The sequence below is a fragment of the Nomascus leucogenys genome, unplaced genomic scaffold (genome assembly GCF_006542625.1).
Source record: "Nomascus leucogenys isolate Asia unplaced genomic scaffold, Asia_NLE_v1 000644F_145754_qpd_obj, whole genome shotgun sequence".
In the NCBI taxonomy this organism is placed as follows: Eukaryota; Metazoa; Chordata; class Mammalia; order Primates; family Hylobatidae; genus Nomascus; species Nomascus leucogenys.
In genome coordinates, this window is record NW_022097672.1 from 77,024 (window position 1) to 103,765 (window position 26,742).

At 55.9% G+C, this 26,742-nt stretch overlaps 2 pseudogenes across 2 annotated transcripts; both read right to left on the reverse strand.

The window, feature by feature from the left end:
* Nucleotides 1-10,893: 10,893 nt before the first annotated feature.
* On the reverse strand, nt 10,894-24,971 carry LOC115834328 (annotated as a pseudogene). The gene is made up of 9 exons (XR_004029262.1): nt 24,723-24,971; nt 23,808-24,180; nt 23,208-23,290; nt 22,669-22,806; nt 20,674-20,791; nt 18,760-18,855; nt 18,401-18,497; nt 14,156-14,207; nt 10,894-12,959 (listed from the first exon to the last, which is right to left on the reverse strand). The product of XR_004029262.1 is annotated as a septin-9-like (transcript).
* On the reverse strand, nt 10,896-12,577 carry LOC100602929 (annotated as a pseudogene). The gene has a single exon (XR_004029261.1). The product of XR_004029261.1 is annotated as an uncharacterized LOC100602929 (transcript).
* Nucleotides 24,972-26,742: the final 1,771 nt, after the last annotated feature.

A 26,742-nucleotide genomic window follows, 5' to 3' on the forward strand; every position in this document is an offset into this window, starting at 1 on the left:
TTCAAAGGGAAAAAGAATTAACAAAATAAAAATTTAAAAAAGAACAGAGTGTTGAAGAACGGTGGAAAAACATTAACATACATGAAATTGGAGCACCAGAAAGAGAAGAAAAGGAGCATGAGGCGAGTAAATATTTGAGGAATAGTTGTTGAGAATTTTCCAAAATCTAAAGAGATCAGCCAATAGATCCAAGAAACTCAATGAATGCATACTGTATTAGTCCATTTTCACACTACTACAAAGAAGTATCTGAGGCTGGGCACAGTGGCTCATACCTGTAATCCCAGCACTTTGGGAGGCCAAGGTGGGTGGGTCATGAGTTCAGGAGTTCAAGACCACACCAACATGGTGAAACCCCATCTCTACTAAAAACTACAAAAATTAGCCAGGTGGGGTGGCATGTGCCTGTAATCCCAGCTACTCAGGAGGCCAAGGCAGGAGAATGCTTGAACCCAGGAGGCGGAGGTTGCAGTGAGCTGAGATCACACCATTGCACTCCAGCCTGGATGACAGAGCGAGACTCTGTCTCAAAAAAAAAAAAAATCTGAGACTGTGTAATTTATGAAGAATATAAAGGGTGTAATTGACCCTCAGCACTGGCCCTGCCAACAAGGGTAGGTGCCCCTCCTCTGGGAACCTTCCCTTGTGGCCTCCGTGTACCTCTGTCATGTCACTGGCTTCACTGTATTATGATGCTCTGTGTACATGTCTGTCCTCCCCACCCAACCGGCCGCCCCCAGGTTCAGAGTCCTGACTTATTTGCCTGCTTTTTTCCTCCAGGGCCCAGCATGGTGCTGCCTTCATGAATAGGTGCTCCACATTTAAAAATAGATACTGGGGTTCATGGCCCAGGAAAGAGGTCCCAGTACGCAGAGCCAGCCTTGAGCACTTCTTCAGTCTGAGGCAACAGGGAGCCTGCCACCCCCACCCCCACCCCTACTGTGGGCAGTGAAGTGCAGTGGATGCCACTGGACCACAGATTAGACAGTATTTTACATCCTGACTCAGTTCCTCACCAGCTGTGCACCCTGGCCAAGCTCCTTGACCTCTCTGTACCTCAACTTCACCGTGATGGCACCTGCCCCATGGGACTATTGTCAACATTCAGGGAGAAGCAGCACAGGGAAGCCTCATACTGAGGACATGCTCAGAAAGCTGCTACATCCCAGGAGGAGGTGTGCCAGCCAGGCCTGGGCAGCAAACAGCCTGGCTTCTCCTTTGCTGTCAGCTCTGCCCTCCACTTTGCTGGTTTTTACTCCTTCTGATTCCAGAGCAGAGGAGCAAGATGAGGCCACAGCAGGGCCTTTTTCTTTATTTCAGTTTCAGGATGTTGATGGTGATGATGGAGAAAATGATGATGATATTGATGGTTGTGGTGATAATCGTGCTGATTATGGTAATGGTGATGATAATAATTATGGTGATATTGATGGTGCTAGGTAAGGCAGTAGGTACCTTACATTGATGGTAAGGTAGTAGTAGTGATGATGATGGTAATGGTGGTGATGGTGATGTTCATGGAGATGATGGTGATGGTGGTGATGATGGTGATGATGGTGATGCTAATGATGGTGGTGATGATGATAGTGGTGATGATGATGGTGATGGTAGTTGTGATAATGATGGTGACAGAAATAATGATAGGATGATGGTGGTGATGGTAATCACAGTAGTGATGATACTGATGATGGTGATGGTGATGATGATAATGATGGTGACAGTGATAATGATGGGATGATGGTGATAATGATGGGATGATGGTGATAATATGGGATGATGGTAGTGATGATGGTGATCATAGTAGTGATGATACTGATGATGTGATGATAATGATAATGATGATAATGATGGAGATGGTGATGATGGTAATGGTGATGATGATGGTGATGATGATAATAGTAATAATAGTGATGGTGATGATGGTAATGGTAGTGATGATGGTGATGGTGATGATGAGATGATAATGATGGTAGTGGTGATGATGGTGATAGTGAAAATGACAATGATGGGATAATGGTGGTGGTGATGGTGATCACAGTAGTAATGATATTGATGATGGTGATGGTGATGACCATGATGGTGATGGTGATTATGATAATGATAGTGATGGTGATAATGATGGTGATGATGGTAATGATGGGATGATGGTAGTAATGATGGTGATCATAGTAGTGATGATACTGATGATGTGATGATAATAATGATGATGATGGAGAAGGTGATGATGATGGTCATGGTGATGATGGTAGTGATGGTGATGATGGTAGTGATGGTGATGATGATAGTGATGATAATGATAGTGAGGGTGATGATGGTAATGTTGATAGTGATTATAGTGATGATGATGATGGTGATGACGATGGTGGTGGTGATGTCAATGGTGATAGTGATGGCTCACATCTATGAAACACTCATTGGCTAGACACTATTGTAAGTGCTTCACATGAACTAACTCATTTAATCATAACAATCCTATGAATTGGGTACTGTTGTTACCATTTTATAGATAGAGAAACTGAGGCATGGACCCAGGTTAAGTCACCCATCTGCAGTCACCCAGCTGGTAAGTAGAAGAACCAGGAGTCAAAACCAGCTCCAGAGAAAACTCCCCTTTGATGATCTTTGCAAATGAACACAGTCTAAGAGCTTACAAAGAAAATATGATGGAGATGGGAGGATGTGCATTACCTAAAAGAAATCAGCCTTTAGGAAGGTACAGCGTAGATAAGAAAAACCCAGAGAGCCTGGAGCTAAAATTTTCTCCCCTGCTGATGCCACCTTGAAGGGTCGACTCACTGAGGGCTTAACTGCAGACAGTTTGCAGATGGACAGCGCATTTGTTTTTCCCCTTTAACCATTTTGATGTGTGTAGATGGATGTCCCTGGTTCCCATTCCTGAGTTTTGCAATGCTGATTTTGTAATTCTGCCTGTGTCAACAGAGGGGTCATCTCACAGCTGGGTGCCATACAGTGGCAGTGGCAGCACCTCTCCACCCTCCTCCAAGAGTGCAGCTAATCTCAACACCTCCCCACTCAGGGCTAAACCCACAAACACAAGGCATAGCCTGGTGGGCTGTTTTGGACCCTGTGTCTTTCCCCACATTTTGTGCTGTGAGGGTGTGTGCGTTTATCGGAATTCTCACATGTGCACTCATAAACACACTCATGCACACATATACCTCACTCTGAGACCCTACATGTCCCAGCATGACGCGTTGTGAGGTGGCCGTGCTTCAGCCCTGGCTGCCTTCCAGAGAAGATGGGGGCACAGGAAGAGACGTCCCCAAGCAGCACCTGAACATAAAGCTCCTGAAGGAGGAAGTCGGGAGCGCAGGTCACCTCCACACTCTCCACTGCATGACTTTGAACCTTCTTGACCTCTCTTTCCTCATCTGTGAAGTGGAGCAGCAACCCCTGATGTGCCCTCTTCAGAGGGAACACAGGGATGAGAATCTGTGCCAAGCAAATGTCAGGGTTCATTGTTATAGGACAGGGTCTTTCTGTCCCCCGACCCCACTCTGCCCCACTCCCAGGCTGCTGTGCAGGGGCTGACGGTCCACGCAAGTCTCCAAGGAAGAGGAGTAGGGAAGGGCAAGGGGTGGGGGCTGGATGAGGAGAGAGGCTTCCTGCAGGATTCCCCGACTCACCTGCAGGGCAAAATATAACCGTAATTATTATATTATTGAAATGTCCGTCTTTTGAGCACTTTTCCCATGTAGACTTGACAGGGTCAGCCCGTTGTCCAGGCTGGAGTGCAGTGGTGTGACCATAGCTCACTGCAGCCTCGAACTCCTGGGCTCAAGCGATCCTCCTGTCTCAGCCCTCTGAGTGGCTGGGACCATTGTGCGAGCCACCAGGCCTGGTGATTCTTCTTGCAGAAGAATCAGAGCAGAGATCCAATTCCCTCCCTCCAGGGAGACGGTGATGGGTGTACGCGGAGAGTGTGCCTTGGACCCTTAGATAAAGAGTAAAGATCCTTAGGTCCTGCTGAGCCCCTGTAATGGGTCATCCCTTGGGTTGAATCTGGGGCTCCACTAACCTGCCTGAGACTGGGTCCACACCTCCCAGCTCACCTGCTGGGAGAGACTGCTGCTGGCTCCTCCGTGCGGCTGTTTCCTTCAGAGGACTTACATTTCCTTCCGGTCCCGGGCGCTGATGATGTTATGAGTCAGGGAGATAGAAGAGGCCGTGGCAGTGCTCTACGTGCCAGGACTGGCTGATCAGGCCGATGCCGCCACCCCTGGTGCCCGAAGAGGAGGCGGTGAGCGTCCTGAGGAGCGTGCCCAGCTCCCGGTGCACAGCTCCGCGCAGCCACCAGTCTCCGAGTAATTAGTTTTTAAATCAGGCAGATGGTTCAAGAACCACTCACTCTGGGCCGCTTTAATTATTTATACCCCCTTTTTATTCTGATTATGCGTAGCTGTCCTCTTTGAAAGGGAAGGAAGATGTTTTCTCCGATGGCCTCTCAGCATTGATTCAGCTGCAACTTCTCCGAATCCCAGTGGAATCTGAGGCTTGCCCGGAAGCAGCAGTGGGCGCCGCGGGGCAGGGCCCTGGACAGGACCCACGGAGAGCTGGCTGGGGGTGTCGAGAACTCTCTGCATCACATGTCTGTGGGGGCCGCCTCACCCTGCTAAAACCGGACGATGCTGCAGCGCCCTGCTGGGAGTAGAAGGCAGAGGGTGCAGCGGGGAGAGCCTAGGCTGAACACAAACCCGGGCTCCAGAGCCGCTCAGTGGACCCGGAAAGGGAGCAGGCACGGCCCACCCTTCAGGGCTCTCGGAGGAGCTAATGTGATGACGGACATAGAACCTGGTGCAGGTGGGCGCTGGCTCCACGGTGGCTCTTGGCTTGGGTCAGAATTCATCCCGCCTGGGGCTCCTTCTTACCTCTCTCCCCTGAAGTGTTGAATGGTGACTACACGATGGTCCTCATCCCCATTTGTCAGATGAGCTCACTGAGGCTCCCACCGTTAACCCCAGGCCCAAGCACACGCAGCAATGCAGGCCTCTAGCCCAGCCCCTGGGCTCCAATCCCACATTCTCTCCACCTGGCTGTGTCCCCGGGCCTGGGACTGACACCGGCCATCCCAGGGGCCCCTTGCATCTGCCTTCAGCCCCTCTCTCCCCTCACCTACCCCCACTCTGACCTCTGGGGGGTTCCTCAGTAAGCGATCTGTGAGGAATGACCTCCTGGACTCTTTCACATGGACCCAAATTCAAGAAATGCCAAGCTGAGCCAGGTGCAGTGGCTCATGCCCGGAGTCCCAGCACTTTGGAAGGCCAAGGTGGGAGGATCACTTGAGGCCAGGAGTTTGAGACCAGCCTGAGCAACACAGAGAGACCCTACCTCTACTTTTTAAAGTTATTTATTTTTATTTTTTGAGACAGAGTTTTGCTCTTGTTACCCAGGCTGGAGTGCAGTAGCTTGATCTTGGCTCACTAAAACCTCTACCTTCCGGGTTCAAGTGATTCTCCTGCCTCAACCTCCTGAGTAGCTGAGATTACCTGGGATTGCAGGCATGCACCTCCATGCCCAGCTAATTTTGTGGTTTTTTTAGTAGAAACAGGGTTTCACCATGTTGGCCAGGCTGGTCTCGAACTCCTGACCTCAGGTGATCCATCTGCTTCAGCCTCCCAAAGTGCTGGGATTATAGGCATGAGCCACTGTGCCCGGCCTACTTTTTTTTTTTTTTTAATTAGCCAGGCTTAGTGTCTTACACATGTGGTCCCAGCTACTCGGAGAACAGAGGCAGGAGGATCACTTGAGCCCGGGAGTTCGAGGCTGCAGTGAGCCATGATCGCACCACTGCACTCCAGCCTGGGCAACAGAGGGAGACCCTGTTGAGTCTACATGGGAAAAGTGCTCAAAAAAACAGATATTTTAATAAACAGGGTCAAGGAGTGACTTTGTGCCTGACCTTCTGAGCTCCAGGAGACCTTCGTGTATGTGACTCTGAGGGTTGGCAGGCAAGCTCTCCAAAGATGCTTTGCCCATCCATGAGCCTGAAGGCAGAGACCAGAGACTCGATGGGAAAGGGGGAGGGGTGGGAGCGGGAAGGAGAAGGGGAAACCAGTCCTCGGCCTCCTCTTGTCTCTTCATTTACAAGAGACTATTCCACCATGGGCTTCTGAGCCATCCCAGTTGCTTCTTGCTCCTTCTAAGTGAGTTTGCCAAGCACCAGGCACCTCTGTCATCTGGGAGGAGGGACAGGGACGGCCCAGCCAGTCGCTACATGGACCCCCACCAGGCCTCCAACTGCTGCCCAGGTGACAAGAGTAAGAATTTAGAAATCATCATTTCATTCCATATGTTGACATGATGGAGTACTATATAGCTGTTAAAATTATGTTTTCAAAAAATAATTTCGATTATCAAGTGATATGCACAATTGGAGCTTAATTTTGGAAAAAAAAAACAAATGTTTGCAGAAGCGTTTTGTATTAACTCCCACGCACGGGCAGACTGACCGGCCGGGGTGGAGTTCCGTGCCTGTTGTTGCTCTTGCCCTTCTCTATTTTCCCAGCATTCTACAATGGACAGGCATTGCTTCTATTATCAGAGAAAAACCAGAGCATTTAACTTTTTGCATTTTACTGAAGGCCAAGGCCTTCGGGAGGAGCAGGGAGCCTGGTGGTACGGGGTTGGGTGGGCAGTTCCCAGAGGTCTGCAGCCCAGCCCAGCCTGGCCCAGCCTGGAATCAGCCCGAGGAACACAGCTTACCTGGGACTCTCCGAGGAGGACCCGAAGATTTAGGCTCCTTACAAGTGACATTTTAATCAATGACTGTCCCATGTGCAGGCGCCAGCCCAGCGTCCCCTATGCAGCTGGTTCTGCTTCTCTGGCCCCTCCTGGCCATGCCTTGAGGCAGCTGCAACATCTGTAAAGCATTCCTGGTCCGGGCAGGAGATGCCCCTGTGCCCTCCACGGATTCCCACCATTCAGGACACCTGAGCTGGGCCTAATCTCGGTGGAAACCTTTCCCCTCCTTGCTTCCAAAAGGATGGGAGGGGAGGGGAGGGGAGGAGAGGGAGTAGGGGGGCAATGGGAGGAAGACGGGGTGCTCTGCTGGGTTCTGCTTTCAAAGCCTGCTCCACCTACCTTTCCACCTACCTGGACACCCTCACCTGGGCTCCCTGCTGGAGCAGAAAAACCCCAGCCACTTTCTGGGAGCGCACAGGGTGGGATCCACACAGCACAGAGTGATTTTGAATCCCTCAGGGGCACACACCTTCCTCCCCTTCCAGTCTCCTGGGCAGCAGCCCAGCACCCCCAAAACCAGATCCAGCGGGATTTGGAGCAATGCATGGGGACCGTTTCCTCCCAGTTACTGCAGTGGTAAAAGGATGCCGCACCAGGAGGGAGACCCGAGGCTGACACCCCAGGACCAGGGCTTGGGGGGGGCATCACAGGGGCTTTTGAGTGTCTTCCTGGGGTATTTATTTCTCTCGTTTCCCATTGTGCACGCCACTTTTGTAGGCAGAAAGTAGTGTTTTAAAATGTGAGAGAGTTGGCCAGGCGCGGTGGCTCACACTTGTAATCCCAGCACTTTGGGAGGCTGAGGTGGGCAGATTGCTTGAAACCAGGAGTTCAAGACCAGCCTGGCCAACATGGTGAAACCCCGTCTCTACTAAAAATACAAAAATTAGCTGGGTGTGGTGGTGGGCGCCTGTAATCCCAGCTACTTGGGAGGCTGAGGCAGGAGAATCACTTGAACCTGGGAGGTGGAGGTTGCAGTGAGCCGAGATTGCACCACTGCACTCCAGCCTGGGCAACAGAGTGAGACTCTGCCTCAAAAAAATTAATAAAATAAAATAGGAGAAAGGACATGCACGTCTAAGAGGAGGTGCCAAGCACAGCCCCCACCCTGTGGGCTCACTGGGTTCCCATCCGGCTTTCTCCCAGGTACATCCAGGTGGAGCTGAGTGGAGCCCACCTGCCAGCATCCTCACCTGGCCCCTGCACTCCAGGGGATGCAGGGACTCCTACAAGGCTGGGTCCGGAAAAGCCCAAAGCCTGCTTGTTGATTTTACTTTCTTTCCTGGCTTCAAACCTCGCGGCCTGGAGCAGGGGAGGAAGCAGGGACACAGGTCTCCACAGCCCCCATGAGATTCCCCACTTCCCATGCAGGAGCTCAGAGCCAGTGTGAGAATGGGGCCTGTTCTCGGGGCCTTCCTGCTCTCCCTGGGTCCCTCCCTGGGGACGACCTGGTCTGTGCAGCTCCTTCAGAACCTCTGGGGTTGAACAAGCGTAGAGGCCAGGGCTCTGAGAGGCAGGAGAAGGGGCGGGGTGGCACGGGGATCCCAACCAGGGTGGCCAACTTGTCCACTTTGCCCAGGACTTTCCTGATTTTAGCACTGAAAGTCCTGTGTGCTTGGAAAGCCCTCATTTTCAGGCAAATTGGAACAGTGGTCACTCTGGTTCTACAGCAAGAGACTTGCTCGGTTGGGTGGCAAGAGGGCCTCCCTGCCAGCATCGCTGGGTGGGCGGTGCAGGGTGGCTGGGTACTGGGGATGGTCTGGTCGATGAGATGACCATGGCATAGGGGGCAGGGGGCTGGCTGGGTGTGGTTTAGAGGCACAAGATGACTAGGAGGATCATGCTGGCCAAGTGGGGAGGAGCTGGAGTTCTGAGGCCAGGACTTGGAGAGGATGGTCAGTCCCAAAGAGAGCAGCCGCTGGACAGGCTCCCTGTGTGCAAGGATGGACAATGCGGGTGAAAATGCAGACACTTCAGTCTGTAGGAAGAGGGCTTCAAGGCAGAGGGACTGCCAGGAACTTCAGATGGGGGAGAGGCAAAGCCATCACAGCTGGAAGGGCGTTAGTGATTATTTAGATCCTTACCTTAATGACATCTGCAAAGACCCTCTTTTGGAATCAGGCTGCAGGCTGGCACCCTGACTCACAGGGGCTGACCTGACTCTCAACCTGCCTGTGCTCACGGCAGACACCGGCCCATGGCGCAGAGGCTCCACCGGGCCAACACCCATCAGTTCATTCAGAGGAACCTGTCTGCTTTCTCCAAAAGATGCAGAAGTCAGGTGCCTGGCAGAAGAGCCAGGAGGTGCCCAGAGAGGCTGAGACAACCCCAAGTTTTGGTGGCAGAGTCAGCCTGGAACCCAGACCTTCCGAGTCCCAAATTAGGGCTTTCCCACTCACCACTCTGCTCCCCGTGTTCTCCTGGAGGTCCTGAAACAGGGGGGTGGAAGGGGATGTAGGGGGTCCAACAGTGTCTCCCACCTCACCAAATTCACATCCATTCAGACCTTAGAATGTGACCTGATTTCAAAAAAGCATCTTTGCAGATGTCATGAAGGTGAGGATCTAAATGAGATCGAACTGAATCAAGGTGGGCCCTAAGTCCTGGAAGAGTGCCCTCTTGACCCTCTTGACCCTCCAGGACAAAGAGAGAGAAGGCTGTGTGAAGACAGAGGCAGAGATGGGAGTGAAGCAGCCAGCAGGAGCTGGGGGAGGAGAGAGGATCCTCCCCTAGGGCCTTTGGAGGGAGCAAGGCCCTGGGACACCTGGATCTCAGACCTCTGGCCTCTAGAACTGTGAGAATAAATTTCTGCTGTTTTCAGCCCCACTGCATGGTTGTCTGTGAAGGCAGCTGCAAGGCACTAATACACGTGGGAGAAGGGATCCGGGTGAGGCCCCTTCTGCACACACCAAGGGCATCCAGACCAGAGCTCCCTGAACCTTACTTCCTAAGCTCACCTGCAAAGAAAAGCTCACTCAGCCAAGGCTCTGAGTTCTAGTCTATTTGGAGTCAAGTTCTCTTGGAATGAGTTAGGTTGGCATAAAACAACTGTCAAATACTGACCAGTACGGAGTTCAATCTAATATAAATTTCCAAAAGAAAAACTTACTGTCAGCCAGGCATAGTGGCTCACGCCTATAAACCCAGCACTTCGGGAGGCCAAGGCAGGAGGATCACCTGAGGCCAGGAATTTGAGATCAGCCTGGGCAACATAGTGAGATCCTATCTTTACAAAAAATGAAAAAGTTAGCCAGGGGTGGTGGTGCATGCCTGTGGTCCCAGCTACTCAGGAGGATTGCTTGAGCCTGGAAGGTAGAGGCTGCAGTGAGCTGTGATTGTGCCACCGCACTCCAGCCTGGGTTACAGAGCAAGACCCTGTCTCAAAAAATAAAACAGAAAAACTTATTTTCAAGGATACACTAACTAGAAGCAGCTCCCAGCGCCCCCTGTGGACGCCCTTCAGATCTCCCACTTTAATGAAAGTGTTCAGATCTGCCACTGGATTTTCAGTCATCTCCGCTGAGTGCTTCTCAAGCCCTGGGAACCTTTACCCCAAGTAGACTAAACAACCCCCCAGCAATCGCCTTGATGCTATTCTCACTCTTCACAGTGCTCTGGAATTATAAGTTCTCAGGGAGTTTGTTAGTTTTAAATCTTGGGAGTCTGAATTCAAGATTTAACCTGGCCTTACCTTTTCTTTCCTTTTTTTTTTTTTTTTTTTTTTTTTTTTTTTTTTTTTTTTTTGAGATGGCGTCTTGCTCTGTCGCCCCGGCTGGAGTGCAGTGGCATGATCTTGGCTCACAGCAACCTCTACCTCTGGGGTTCACGCGATTCTTCTGCCTCAGCCTCCCGAGTAGCTGGGACTACAGGTGCACACCACCATGCCCAGCTAATTTTTGTATTTTTAGTAGAAACAGGGTTTCACAATATTGGCCAGGTTGCTCTCAAACTCCTCACCTTGTGAGCCACCTGCCTCAGTCTCCCAAAGTGCTGGGATTACAGGCATGAGCCACCACACCCGGCCTACCTTTTCTTGTCCATGCTTCTCGCCCACCTGCAGCTGACCCCAGCCTGTCCCGAGGCCCAAAGAACTGCACTTCAGGGGCAGAAAAACATTCTCACTCAGGAGTCTTCTGGGTTTCTGCATTTGAAACATTTATTTCAGGAAATACATTTTCAATACTTTGTCATTTATACAAAAAGAGACAAATTTCTCGGGAGGCACGTAGCAAAAGGCCATTGAGGAACAGAGCCTGAAGAAACGAACGATTTTTCGAAGTCTGGTTACAGAAAAGGAAAGTGAAGCATCTCAAGGCTGGGATGCTGCTGCCCACCCCCCACCCCACCCCGCCACCAAGTGACATTGAGGCTGGGCGGGCCACATGGCCTGGGCCCTGGCACTGGCCACTCATTTCCTTCAAAATCTTGGTTTTGGCAAAAACATGGCAAGTTGGCAAGTAAACTGTCTCGCCAGTGGGGATGGTGAGGGGTCCTTTCTCTCTTGGGTGGGGAGGGAGTCAGACGCCCAGTGCCCCAACTTCCATGCACACACACTCACACTCCCTCTCGCTGACCTTCTCCTGGCTGCAAGCAGCCAGCCCGGTGCCTGCAGATGCACCCGGTGATGTGTGCACCTGTGTGAAGTCTCATCGGGTCCCTCTTTCTCCCCAGGAGCAAGACAGAGAACAGGAAGCAGGAAGGGACTTTGGTCATCTGTGCCCTGCAAAGACAGCCCACACGGGTCCCCTCATGGGGATGGAGGGTGAGGGGCTGGGCCGTGCTGCCATGAAACCTCACTCTTCAGCTCACTGTGGACTGTGCACCCCTGACGCCCGGTCTCTCTTTTCTAGGGGTTCGTTACCATGGGCTCTGAGGAGAAGGGCCCAGGCAGGGGTAGGACAACAGAGTCAGGTTCGCCTGGCCTCCCACCTCCCCAGGTCACAGAGTCAGTAAGGCCTGGGCCAGGAGGGGTGAGTGGTGGGGGTGGCTGGCTGGGCATTAATGTAACCACAGCCCAGTCTTGGGCCAAACCCAGACACTAGACAGACAGACGGACACGCATACACATGGACACACACACACTTCCCTGGTCACTTGGGCGGGGCAGGCACCGGGCAGCTCAGGCCACTCTGACCAGCCCAAGCCACGGCCCACATGTGCCCCCGCCAACCTTCCTTCTGGCACCTTCCATGGCTCCCTCCCTCAGCTCCTCCACCAGACTCACTTGCTTGGACCTTTTCAAAACTGGGGGATGAGGGGGTAGGGGTCATCTCTCCTTCCTTTTTATCCTCAATCAGATCCCAGCGCATCAGCAGCACCTGCAGCCCGGTGGGAGGGGGTGGCGTGAGAGGGGGATGGCAGGGAGATGAAGACACCTCCCTCATTCCAGCCTGTCCCCGCATCTGGCTGAGCAGCCTGCGGATGGCTGAGATAAAGGCACTTTCTGCTCCAGGAGGGGCAGCTGCCAGGGGGCTTGGAGTGGCTGGGCAGTCGGTGAAAGGGGGTCCTGGAATTTTCTACCCTTAGGAGCAGGGCAGGGGTGGGGGCTGAGTGATGGCCACGCCATGTGGCGGTCAGGAGGTCCAGGTGACCCTGGTGGGCTGCATTCTCCCCTGGGCTCTGACACACTCCAGGGGACAGGGCCGATGGGGATGGAGGGGATCATGCAGCCCACTGGTCCCCTCTGCGTGTGCAAGGCCTGGCCCCCACCCCAAGGCCTCCGGCACTGAGAATCCCACGCAGACGGATGATCTGCACACCGAAGCTGCTCTTCTGAGCCCTCGGGGAGCCAGGCCTGGGGACGGAGGGTCACATCAATTCAGTGGGTGCTCTCACCCCTGCTTCTGGCTCCAGCGCAGCCTCCCCACAACCTGGGGGAGGCTGCGGGCTCATCACTGACTCACTCGGAGGGAGGCCCCTTCCCTTGTTTCCTGGCAGCGTGTGGAAGGGATGGGGAATGATGACAAATGGAGAAAATAATATAAAATAAAATGGGGCAGTGGGAGGGCCTGGGGGGGATGGAAAAGACTTGGGGGCAGGATCCCGGGGGTGGGCAGGGCGGCGTCTACATCTCCGGGGCTTCTGGCTCCTTCTCCTCCACGCCGTTGGCCATGGCGCTGCTGCCCTCGTTGAGGCGCTTCACGCGGTAGGCCTCGAAGTGGATGCTGCTGGTGATATCCTTGATGTTCTGCATGTGCGTCCTGGGGGCGGAGGGGCGGGTCAGTGAGGTGGGGGCCGTGGGGCCGGGGCAGGGGGCAGGGGCCCTGCTCAGTCTGCCTGGGACTCAGGCCCGCCTGCCCCCACCCCCACTCCCCATCCTGACTGCTTGGCTCCCCATGGGGTTCCCCAGGCCCACCATGTTTGACCAGATCTGGCACACATTTTGGGGGGAAGGGTCAGTGCCCCGGTAAGCCCAGACTCAATCAGAACACACATATTCCAGTGCGTATGTCTCCCTCTGGGTCCACCCTATGGCTGGTCCAGGGCCCAGGGACAGTGCACAGACTCAGAGGGACAGGGCTGGAGCATTCTTGCTCCAGGCCGGTGTCCAGGGTGCTGGCAGGGTGGAGGCAGTGGGTGACCACCGGCCTCCAGGACTATGGCCTGTGGCAGGCAGGTGGCCTGGGGCAAAGGGCTGGGTTGCCCTTGTCCCCAGGAAAAAAAAAAGTCCTGGGCTCAGATTTTCATTCCTCTGCAGCTCAGGAGGAATAATCTGGAGGGAGGTTGGAAAGCCCAGTCTCCCCACGATGCAGAACGGCTCCCGGGATCCCCCCACCCCTGCCCCTGCCAACCTGGAGGCCCCTCCTGTTGATAACATTCCCATCATCCATGCCACCTGCTTGCTGAGGAAGAACCTAAGAGCCCCTGGCACCCCGGAAGGAGCCCCCCCACCCCGTTCACCTGCCCAGGCCAGGGCCCACACTCCAGGGACCCCCCCCACCCCGGCACCCTCTCCAATGGGGCTTCCCCTCCTTGCCTAGACTCAAGGGAAACAAGGAGAAGCCTCAGCCAGGTGAAAGGGGTAGGGGTCAGAGGCCACTGGGATCGGAGCTGGAGACACCCCACGCTGCCGGCAGGGCCTGCACATGAGGCCTCGCTGGGCCCTCAGTGGCCACCGGGCAGCTCTAAAGGGCCAGGCCACGGTGGATCAAAGCTCAGCCTTCCCATCCAGCCAACTTCGCAGGGGTTAAAAAGGATCTTCACTGCTCGCTTCACTTCCCAGTGGGCTTGCTTTTTAGAAGATGGGCTTCCAGGATATTCCCGAGGGCAGGGCAGGCAGGTGGCAGGGTGCGCCCACTCTGCCCAGGGCTTCGGCCCCACACCCACTGCCCCCACCTGCTGTAGGGCCCTCTTAGGGGTGAAGCCGTCAGCCCTACCCAAGCACCCTGTCTCTCACCTGATGAGAAGGTCCCGCAGGTAGGCAAACTCACAGTGTGTGGTGTTTTCAACTAGGAGAAGAGACAGGAGGGGCTTGAATGTCCCGGTGGAGAAGCTCTGCCCGGACCCCACCTCTCTCCCCATGCCCAGCAATGCTGGTGCCAAAAGCAGAGTCTGAGGGCAGCCCCATGGGCAGGAGGGCAGAGGAACCACCTGCTCTGCAGCTGAGTATAGGACACCTGGCACTGCTCTCAGTCTGGGGGATACTGGGGTGACCAGTATCAGCTCCTGCTCCTGGACAGCTCAGCTCCTGCTCTCCAGAAAGTTCCTGGCTAATGGGAGATGGCACAGTGACCAGGCCAATAGGAGCATGGAAGGAAGCCACAGTGGAGAAGCCAGGGCAGTGGGCCCCCGCACCACTGGGATGACCAGGGAGAGCAGGATGTCCCAGCAGAGGCCTGAAGACAGGCAGGGGGCTGGGCTGCTGGGAATGGGATGAGGCAGGCATCGGAGCTGGGATTTTAAAGAAAACCTGTGGCCCACAGGGTGTTACCCCCACGGCCCCATCCACCTTGCGTGCGCTCAGAGCACACACACACAGGGACTACATACTGTGGACGACCATTCACAAGCTCAAGAATCAGCAAAGCTAAACATTGATCAGGGACACGTGCACTTCACACAACACACACAAGCCCAAGCTCGGGACAGTGGCCACTTCTCAGGGAGACTGGGCAGGAGGCCACAGGCACCCACAAGTGCCCTCGGGCTCGAGTTGGTGGCCATCTCAGAGTGGTCATCTTATTGCTGCACTTCATAACTCCTATATGAACACACGGCGCCTGGCACGTATAACTGTTATATAACAGAAGGCCTCTTAACGAGGGGGGCAGTGAACGGCATCACTGGAGGTGGGGAGCCGGGCAGGGAAGGCAAATAAAGACACCTGGTGCCCTCCCGTGTGATGAATTTCGTCTTCACACACCTGCAAGTGTCTCTTGTGATTCTTTTGTTATCCCCATTATCTTATGAAAATGGGGAATAGAGGCTGGGCACCATGGCTCAGGTCTGCAATCCCAGCACTTTGGGAGGCCGAGGCGGGTGGATCACGAGGTCAGGAGTTCGAGACCAGCCTGGCCAACATGATGAAACCTCATCTCTGCTAAAAATACAAAAATTAGCCGGGCCTGGTAGCAGGCACCTGTAATCCCAGCTACTCAGGAGGCTGAGGCAGGAGAATCACTGGAACCCAGGAGGTGGAGGCTGTGGTGAGCCAAAATCGTGCCACAGCACTCCAGCCTGGGCAAAAGAGCGAAACGTCATCTCAAAAAACAAAAAAAAGAAAAGAAAATGGGGCATAGAAAATGCAAGAACTGTGTCTGTCTGAGCTCCACAGCTCATAAGGCTGGAGTGGGATTCAGAACCCATACAGCTGGCTCCAGGCTGCCCCATTGCAGAGCCACATGGCTTTTCCCCAAGTTAAAAATGTCTGGTTTTTACTTGGTAGGCCAGCAGGCAGGGCCGGGGCTTCCACATTGCCTCCGCCTTGCCCAGCCCTCAAGTGCTGTCAGTGCTACCCCGGTTGCCTTTGCCTAGGCCCTCCTGCCATGGCCCTGTGTAGGGCGGTGATCACACTAGAACCTCCTGCAGACTGACCAGCAGCACTCTCATCTAACACTGACAGGCAGCGAGAGCTGGCAGGAAGAATGGGGCTCTCAGGCTGGAGCTGGAGTGTGTGATCGCTGCTCCCTGGCTCAGGCAAGTTACTCTCATTCCCTCAGTTTCCTCATCCATAAAATGTGGATAGTAACATTACCCACCTCCCAGGGACATGAGGATTAAATGAGTTCATGGTATGATCAATTACACCCCACATTTCTATTGACAATACTTGGGGTGGTTTCTAAGGATGCGAAGGGTACCTCAAGATGCTGTTCACCAAGCGGGAGGCAAGAACCAGGCACAGCCCTTACTAGCCCTGGTGTCAGGTCAGCTATGAACTCTTGGGGCCCCTGATATAAAAACCTATCAGTGTTGAAGGCACGTTTCCAGGGTCCTCATATAAGACTGCTGGAATGTGGGCCCCACCACCTCACAACTGTCCTGACAGGTTCCAGGCTCTTCCTCAGCTGGAGCCAGTGGTGCTCAACAACGCACAGGTCAGAGAGGTGCAGGGACCTCTCTTGTGCATTTCCTGACAGTTTCTGTCACCGGCCACCTGCAGTACTCAAGTTGGCCACCACCAGGGTGCAGCAGAGGCACGCCCATAGCAAAGCCGCTGGCCCATCCCAGGCCCATCCACCCCTAACTCTCCTAAACCTGCCTTTCATAAAAAGGTTCCTAAACAGCAAGAATTCTTTGGGCAGAGAGGAAGAGAGGAACTGCAGGCAGAGGGGCCAAGGGGAGGCAAGGCAACCTGACACCACAGGCGGATACTGGAAAACACCCAAGCTGCATCCAGCTGGGCAGCTCCCGCAGGGTGGGCCCGGCAGGGGCGGTGGTAGGGGAGGAGGGCAGACAGGGGAAAGGGCCGCGTGCCTCTCCACACCCTCCTCCAGGCATGAACTCCCATCTCGAGGGAGTCTGGTGCAGGACTGGAGCTGTAGCTTCTAGAGCCGCCTCCCGTTCTGGGTCCCTTGGCAGGTTTTCTGCTCACAGCACCTCTTCAACTCTGCAAGGAGGGTGGGTGCGGGGAGCTTCGGACATGAAGTGAGATAACCTATGTCAAGCCAGCGGCACAGGAGCGTTTGATGCCTCCTGGTAATTGTCATTATGACCATTTTCTTAGAGCAACAGCTTCCCAAAAAGCTCTCGTGGTCTTTGGGACAGTCTCTCAACTCACTAAAATCTTGGCACACTGCACCCACTTTGTGGATGATGAAAACTGAGGCCCTGGAAAATGAAGAGCCTTGTGCTTCCTGCTCTACTGGGCCTTTCAGCCAAGTGCTCTCCCACAGCAAAGTGGCTTTTCCTGCTCCATTTCCCTCTGCACCTTCCCCTCGTCCATTCTAATGAGAGGAAGGGGAAGGAAACGTTGGGGCCCATCCCTCCCGGGGTGTCACCGCCAGGAGTGGGTTGAACTGTGGCCCCCCAGGGGCTCCCATCCATTCAAAGACATGGTCAAGGTCCAGGCATTGGACCCATGACTGTGACCTTACTTGGAAAACGTCTTTCTTTAAAAGATTCATTAAGGATCTCCAGATGGGATCATCCACTTAGGGTAGGCCCTAAGTCCAAAGACAGGCATCCTTATGACAAGAAGGAAAGAGGGCGGGCTTGGCGGCTCACACCTGTAATCCCAGCACTTTGGGAGGCCAAGGTGGGCAGATCACCTGAAGTCAGGAGTTCAAGACCAGCCTGGCCAACATGGTAAAACCCTGTCTCTACTAAAAAGACAAAAATTAAGTCAGGTGGGTGGTACGTGCCTGTAATCCCAGATACTCGGGAGGCTGAGGCAGGAGAATCACTTGAACCCAGGAGGCAGAGGTTGCAGTGAGCTGAGATGGCACCACTGCACTCCAGCCTGGGTGACAGAGCGAGACACTGTCTCAAAAAAAAAAAAAAGAGGAGGAGGAGGAGGGACAGGACAGAGACACAGGGAAGAAGGCCCTGTGACAATGGGGCAGAGATTAGAGCGTGTGATGCCTTTACAAGACAACCAGGATTGCCAGGCGCCACCAGAAGAAGAAGGCATGGAACAGGCTGGTCCTCAGGGCCTCAGAAGGAAACAGCCCCTGATTTCGGACCTCTGGCCTCTGGAACTGTGAAAATACATTTGTGTTGTTTTAAGCCCCCTCGTTTGGGCTTAATTAATCAATTGGTTACAACAGCCACAAGAGACTAAGGTGTGAGGGTCCCAGGAACTTCAGCAGGGCAAGGGTCCGAGGGTCCATCTGGCTCACAGAGCTACAGCCCACCCTTTTTCTCGGCCCAGAGAGGGTAGGCAATTTGTCCAGAGCCACACAGGTGCCTATGAAAGAGCCTGCACCAGGACCCAGAACTTGGCGGCCCCCATCCCAGCTCCTGTCTCCCTGAATCTTTCCCTGCCCGGGGGGAGGTCCGGGGTGGAGGCACCTGCACAGGCCACTTGCCCTCTCACTTTCCCAAGGGTTGAGTGGGGACAAGGAGACCCCTCCCTCTGGGTGGGGCAAGGCAGTGGATGAGGTTCCACAAGTCCCTGGCTCAGGCGTGGCCCGCAGGCTCTGGGTCAGCAGAAGAGACTGTCTTCCCATCTGTCTGGAGCCCCGGCGCCTGCGGCGAGTACCTTCAATGGTGCCCCACTTGGTCTTCCTCCCAAGGATCCTCTTGCCGTTGACCTGGTACTCGTGGTCACTGCCCACCACAGCAAACGGGATCATCTCCTGGGGAACGGGCAGACAGCATTGGTTACACATGTGCGGGAAGGTGATTCCCTCCCCTGGGTCCCTGGGAGGAGCTGCCCTGAGCCTGGGGTCCCCCAAAAACGAGAGCCTCAACCTGACAGCACTGGGTACAGACACCTGGGCTCAGTGCCCTCTGGCCCCAAGAATATAATCTCATGGCTTAAGGTCCCCCAAACCCCACTCCACCCTTCAGCAGGAACTGGGGGTCCCCTGGGAAAAACATCCTGGTGGATCCACTCACCCGGAACTTCTCATTCACCAGCCGGTCCTCTGAGTCCTCGTCAAACTCCTTTTGGGGGTACACGTCGATGCCGTTGGACAGCAGGTCCGCGGTGATCTGGGATAAGGAGGGAGAGAGATGGGCACAGCCCTGTGGCAAGCTCTGCCCGCCCACCGGTGTTTGCCACCACATGACCTCCACACTGTGAGCTGCCCCAGGCTCGGGTTCAAGGGCAGGCTCTGGGAGGCTGTGACCCCAATCACCTCCAACTCTTGTGCCTCCTGGGGGGAAGAGGGGCAGCTGCAGGTGCACCTGCTGTCCTGAGCGATGCTGCAGCTCCCCAGGGGCTTTCGGTCATCGCCCTGAGCACCTCCCACCTCTCTTCTCCTGCTTATCACACATCCCCAAGAAAGTACTCAGGGTTACCAAGACCTCCCCTCCTGAAACTTTTCCTAAAAAATCCTCGTCACAGCCCCCAATTCCAGCAGGGGCCCCTCCTGCAGCCCAGCCAGCCCCCGCCTGCAGCAACCTCTCAGCTCCCTGCCAGCAGCCCGACACAGGTACGTGCAACAGAAACATCCCAGTGAATGGCCGCTCGCCTGCCCAGGCACAGACCACAGCCCACAGCCCACGTGGAGCCTCCAGCAGACATGCCCACTTTGTGTGGACTGTCTTCCCCTGCACGTGCTGGGAAGGTTCCTGCCGCCTGGCCCCAGGACGGAGTAGGTTACAGGCCCCACCCACACCCACCGAGGCAGATGCGGTGCCGGAGCCCAGGCACCTCGGTTTCATTTTGAAAGGCTCCCCATGTGGCTCTGATGCGCTGCCCTGTCAGGAGGAAGAGCCCAGGGCTGCCCTCTTGCTCGGATGCCCCTCCCCATCCCACAGCAGGGGCCTCGGACGGTGGCAGAGAAGGCGGAAGGCGGCAGCAGAGACCATCCCTCTTGCAACTTCTTTTTGTTTTTTTGAGATGGAGTCTCACTCTGTTGCCCAGGCTGGAGTGCAGTGGCGCAATCTCGGCTCACTGAAGCCTCCGCCTCCCGGGTTCAAGTGATTCTCCTGCCTCAGCCTCCCAAGTAGCTGGGATTACAGGCGCCCGCCACCATGCCCGGCTAATATTTTTGTATTTTTAGTAGAGACGGGGTTTCACCATGTTGGCCAGGCTGGTCTCAAACTCCTGACCTCCAGTGATCTGCCCACCTGGGCCTCCCAAAGTGCTGGGATTACAGGCGTGAGCCACCGTGCCTGGCCCAACTTCTCTTCCATCTAATAAAAACCAGGCAGGGCTGGGTGAGGTGGCTCATGCCTGTAATCCCAGCACTTTGGGAGGCTGAGGCAGGACGATCCCTTGAGCCCAAGGGTTAGAGACCAGCCTGGGCAACATGGCAAAACCTAGTCTCTACTAAAAATACAAAAATTAGCCAGGCGTGGTGGTGTGCATCTGTAATTCCAGCTACTAGAGGACTGAGCCTGGGAGGTGGAGGCTGCAGTGAGCCATGATTACGCCACTACATTGCAACCTTGGCAACTGAGCCAGACCCTTTCTCAAAAAAAAAAAAAAAAAAGAAAAAAGGGCATAAAACAAGGTGGGCCATGTCTCACGGCCCCTCCTCAGCCTCACTCCCTGGAAGAGCGATTCACCATCCACCTGGTCCAGGTCTTCTCCAAAACCCCCCTCAGAGACTCTGCTGGAGAATTGGCCCTCCCTCCCACAAAGCTGCTTTTGAGATATGGGGGAGGTGGAGAGGCCATCTCAGGGACGGCCCCCAGCAGCCACCTGGGCCAGGGAACACCAGGCCAGCCACCCGCTGGGAAGAGTGACCAGCGTTCGGTCTCCCTGACTGTGTGACTCCTTTAGACTGGGTGGCCCCTGCCAGGCCTGCAGCGTCTCCAGGTTGCCCAGAAGGGCTGGGGCAAGTGGAGATGGAACCCCACCCGCTGTTTGAAGTGGACCCTCTCCTCCAGGGTGAGTGTGTCAGCCTTGGAGATGACAGGGACGATGTTGACCACCTTGCTCAGGCGTTTCATAAACTCGATGTCCAGGGGCCTGAGGCTGGAGCAGAAGGATGTGCGTGAGGCTCATCTGGGGGAGCGGGGCGGTGGGGGGGCACCCACCTCCAAGCAGGGGTCGACACTCTCAGGTGCTGGCTCAGGGCTCACGGGGGTCTCTGCTGGCAAGGACGGGGCCCCGGGCCAAGTCGGCCACGCTGTGAGTGTGGGGCAGAGGAAGGACAAGGGTGTGTCCCAGACACAGGTGACACCACTGCACAGGCCAGGCGGGCCAGGGCCAGCTCCAAGCACCCTCGTCCATGAGTTCTGGGGTCCCAACCACACCCCTACGTGTGCACACAGAGGGGCTGCCATTGGCTCAGCAGCCATCTTGCTGTGGGGCTTTGGCTGGGAGGGGAGAGGCAAGAGAAATAGAAGCTAGCACCAGCGTGCGGTGCCCCTGCACCAGGCGGGCTGCTCCCCTGCACCAGGCGGGCTGCTCTTCTTGCCTGCTTGGCCCCACTGAGCCTGGGGTCTGATGCGGGGAAAGCTGTGGGTGGCAGGGGCTGGCAAGGCGCTGGAACTGGGGCACCATCTTCCCCAGTTCTGGAGCAGAGCTTTTCCCACAGTGAGAATAAGTCGGTCACACACATGGCTGGGGAGAATCTGGCTCCGGGCAGAAGTTTAAGCAGAGATGGCCAAGGCCCGCCTCTGCCCCATGGGACTGGGTGCCTTGGGCGGGACCAGGCAACATGCCCAGTTGGGGTCCCAGCCAAAGGGCCAGTGCTGGGGAGTAGCAGAAGTGCCAGAGACTGCCCACCCATCCTGGGCTTGCCCAGCTGGCATCAGGAGAGGCTTCTGCCTCCTGCCATCAGCCTCAGCTGAGGCAAAGCTTGGAGCAGCTGGCACAGCTGCCACAGGACCCCAGATGAGCCATTCTTCCTGGGAGGGCAGATGTTCAGCTCAGGAGAGGCCCGTGGGCAGCGAGCTGGCCCCCTGCCCCTGACTCCTGCTGGCCCACAGAGGATGATGCCAGAGGGTGGGCTCGAACACTCCAGCTTGGGTTTTCCCACAAACTCTGGTTGAGGCTTGCTGCCCACCAGCCAGGCTCCTTCCTGCACCTGGTGCCCACAGAGTATGGGTTTCCCCAAACCCCTGGGCTTCCTCTGCCCAGGGAAGTGCATCTGGGCCAGCAGGTGCGAAGGACCTTCTCCACCCACCCATGCCGACAAGCCACCCACGGCTGCCTCCACCAGCCACTCCTGCTGGCCTCAGGTCCACCTCCTCCCAGCCCTGGCTCAGGGATGGCCACAGGTGTCTGGCAGGGGGTGCACAGGGAGCCGAGGACAGAGGGTCTGTGAGGCCACGAAGAGTCCACCTGCCAGGGTACATGCAGCCTCCTGCCCTTGCTGACCTCTAGGGGCAATGTCAGGTGCGGACAGAGCCGGCGGGAGGAAAGGGCTCTCGCCAAGGCCAACAGCAGCCCCGTCCAGCCCGGGAAGGGGCCAGCACTGATGTCTGTGCTTCCCATCTAAGAATGCACCAAACCCTCTGAGGGGTCCCATGAGGCAGGGCCCAGACGAGAAGGTCAGTCACCACTACGGGTGCTTGGCTGGGGGCTCCCACTCTACCTGCCAGAGCCTGGCCTGAGAAGGCAGGACACAGACCACCAGGCTCCAGAACAGCCCAGGGCCTGCCTGACCCTCAGCTCTCCAAGATGCAGCTGAAGGATGGGGGCTGGGCAGGACACTGCATAGCAGTCAGTGTGAGGCTTTGGAGGTGCAGACATGGCACACCCCCAACTTCACAGCCGGCGGCCATGGCCCCTGACTCAGCCCCTCTGTGCCCAGCAGCAGGGCAGACGTCACCGTCCGGCAGTCCCAGGGGACAGAGGGAACCCAGGGCACCCGGCATGAGGACGCCGACACCACAGGGACCTACGAGTGGCCGGTGGCTGGGATGAAGTAGAGGCAGCAGTGGACGCGGGTGTCCGGGATGCGCTTCTTGCGGTTGATGTTGACCTCCTCCTGCAGTTATTTCTCATACTGGTCATTGATGAACTTCATGATGGGCTGCCAACTGTGTGGGGGATGGGGGACGAGTCAGCGGGCACATGGGATGCCCTCCCCAAGCAGGTTGCGCATTCCCAGGACTCAGAGCCCAACACCCCACCTTCCAATGCACGCCCTAGGAGGTCTGGCTTGCTGAGCAGAGACGTCACAGCCTTACCCTCAGCCTCCCAAACCAGCCTCCCCGGGCTGGCCTCAGGCGGTGAGTTGGGGACAGCAAGATTCCCCAGGTAATTCTGCTTTGGTCCATAATTTTCAGGACCCTGAGACGTGTGGCTTTAGCAGCACGTCAGGCCCCAGGAGGTGGGCCCTGCACCCCCGCGGGCGGGGAAGCCACTAGGGCTGACTCTGGGTGGGGTCCAGGGAACCCTGAAGCCCCCGCTAGTGCTCCTCCCCCTGGAGGGGCCTCACCAGTTCTCGTTGTTGATGTGGGTCCCCGAACCCTGGTGTGTCAATCACTGTCAGCTTCATCCGGACGCCTTTCTCCTCAATATCTGCACAGAGCCACGCATGCAGAGTCAGAGGGGAGACGGAGGACCCTCACAGACACCCTACACCTGACTGACCCCGGGGCAACCCCAGGTAGGCAGCGATGACAACCAAGGAGACACTGGGAAATTAATGGCCTTCCTCAGCCAACTTGGGCACAGGCCGGTGACGGTTCCCCTGGGAACCCCTTGCCTGTGACTTTCGGTGGAAAACTCAGTTGTCTGTGGGGAGCTCAGTGTGACGGGGCCCACAGGGGTCCGGGACACACTGATCCCTCACGGCCAGAGCCCCAACATGCTCAACATGCCGGGGATGGTGGGCACAATGAGTCCCCGTCTTGGGGACCTGGGATTGCCTGACTCGGGCACCCTCACACCGCACCAGTGCTCCTGGAAGGCGGGGGCGTCCCACATCCCCAGCCCACCCCCGGCCACTGACCGTGCGTGATGGACTTGACCCCCCACTCTGTGCTCCAGGAAGGCAGGGGTGTCCTGCACCCCCAGCCCACCCCCAGCCACTGACCGTGCGTGATGGACTTGATCTCGATGGTCTTGGGGATACGCTCCTCCGAGGTGGGCTGCACCGACTTCCGGCTGATTTTGGATTTGAAGAGGGTGTTGATTAAGGTGGATTTACCCAAGCCGCTCTGCCCTGGGGAGAGGATGGGAGGCCGGTCAGGGGTCTCTCCGGAGGCCAGCAGGGTCTGCACATGGGACCCCTCCCGCCGAGGCATGAGGCTCTCCAGGCTGAGATTCAGCAGTGCCTGGGCTACCTCCCGGCAATACCCCTGCCAAGCAGCACCCGAGGACTTCGCCCTCGAGCCGGGTGTCCAGTGACTGTGTAAACCCACACAGCCGGGCTCTGGTGCCAGCACAACCCAGGCCACAATCCTCTCCTGAGAGGTGAGCCGGGCCTGGGAGAGTCGGCATCTCTTGTGCCCCTTGTGCTTTCTGGACAGGAGGTCTCCTGGTGGCTCAGATTTTGGACAGGACAGAGGCCGGGCTCACGGAGGAGCCCAGGGCTGCCCGGGGTGCCGCAGGTAGCCGGGATTCCTGCAGCTCACCAGGGTGGTTGGAACCAAAGCCTAGGTGTTCGAACTGCTCCTCCCTGACTGGCCAGGGCCTGGGCAAGTCACCTGACCTCACCGTGCCTCAGTTTCCTGATCTGCAAAATGGGATAAACAGTCCTTTCCCCCATGGAGCTGGTGTGAGCATCAGGCAGGCTCACACATGTCCCATGGGCTCCGTGGGGCCACGTGCTAAGGGGTGCTGGCCTGCAGGGTGGTGCCACTCGAGGGACAGTGCCCGTGTGTGTGGACAGCCAGTCTACAGGTGACTGAGACAAACAAGGATGAGGAAGTAGCATTCATATGCAACACAACACACACAACTCACATACAACTCTCATATACACACATCTCACAACACACACACACACAATCACCACCATCATCACCACCACCACCACAATCACCACCATCATCACCACCATCATCACCACCACCATCATCACCACCATCACAATCACCACCATCATCACCACCACCACAATCACCACCACCATCATCACCATCACAATCACCACCATCATTACCACCACCACAATCACCACCATCATCACCCCCACCACAATCACCACCACCACAATCACCACCATCATCACCACCACCACAATCACCACCATCATCACCCCACTACAATCACCACCACCATCACCCCCACCATCACCACCACCACAATCACCACCATCATCACCCCCTCACTACCACCATCACCACCACCATCACAATCACCACCATCACCACCACCACCACAATCACCACCATCACCACCACCACCACAATCACCACCATCATCACCACCACCACAATCACCACCATCACCACCACCACCATCACCACCACCACAATCACCACCACAATCACCACCACCATCACCACCACCACAATCACCACCACCACAATCACCACCATCATCACCACCACCACAATCACCACCATCATCACCACCACCACAATCACCACCACCACAATCACCACCACAATCACCACCACCACAATCACCACCATCGTCACCACCACCACAATCACCACCATCGTCACCACCACCACAATCACCACCATCGTCACCCCCACCACAATCACCACCACCATCACCACCACCATCACCACCATTACCACCATCACAATCACCACCATCATCACCCCCTCACTACCACCATCACCACCACCATCACAATCACCACCATCACCACCACCACCACAATCACCACCATCACCACCACCATCACCACCATCACAATCACCACCATCACCACCACCACAATCACCACCACCACAATCACCACCATCATCACCACCACCACAATCACCACCATCATCACCACCACCACAATCACCACCACCACAATCACCACCATCGTCACCACCACCACAATCACCACCATCATCACCACCACCACAATCACCACCATCATCACCACCACCACAATCACCACCATCGTCACCACCACCACAATCACCACCATCGTCACCACCACCACAATCACCACCATCGTCACCACCACCACAATCACCACCATCGTCACCACCACCACAATCACCACCATCGTCACCACCACCACAATCACCACCATCATCACCCCCACCACAATCACCACCACCATCACCACCACCATCACCACCATCACAATCACCACCATCATCACCCCCTCACTACCACCATCACCACCACCATCACAATCACCACCATCACCACCACCACCACAATCACCACCATCACCACCACCATCACCACCATCACAATCACCACCATCACCACCACCACCATCACCACCACCACAATCACCACCACCACAATCACCACCACCATCACCACCACCACAATCACCACCATCGTCACCACCACCACAATCACCACCACCATCACCACCACCACAATCACCACCATCATCACCACCACCACAATCACCACCACCACAATCACCACCATCGTCACCACCACCACAATCACCACCATCATCACCACCACCACAATCACCACCATCATCACCACCACCACAATCACCACCACCACAATCACCACCACCACAATCACCACCATCGTCACCACCACCACAATCACCACCATCGTCACCACCACCACAATCACCACCATCATCACCACCACCACAATCACCGCCATCATCACCACCACCACAATCACCACCATCATCATCCCCTGTGGCTGCCCCTGGTGGGTGCCCACCCGTCCCAGGGAAAAGCCACTCCCCTCCCTGAGGGCTGGCGGGAGGGGCCCTGCCTGGGAGCGTGCTGTGTGGTCCCTGTCTTAGCCTATTACACTGGAGCGGTCCGAGGGTGTCGCAGGGAGGCTCCCCAGGCCTGAGGCATCAGAGGTGAGAGAGGAAAAGACTCTGGAAGCCAGAAACTGGGGGCTGGTTTATCCTCACAGGCACCTCC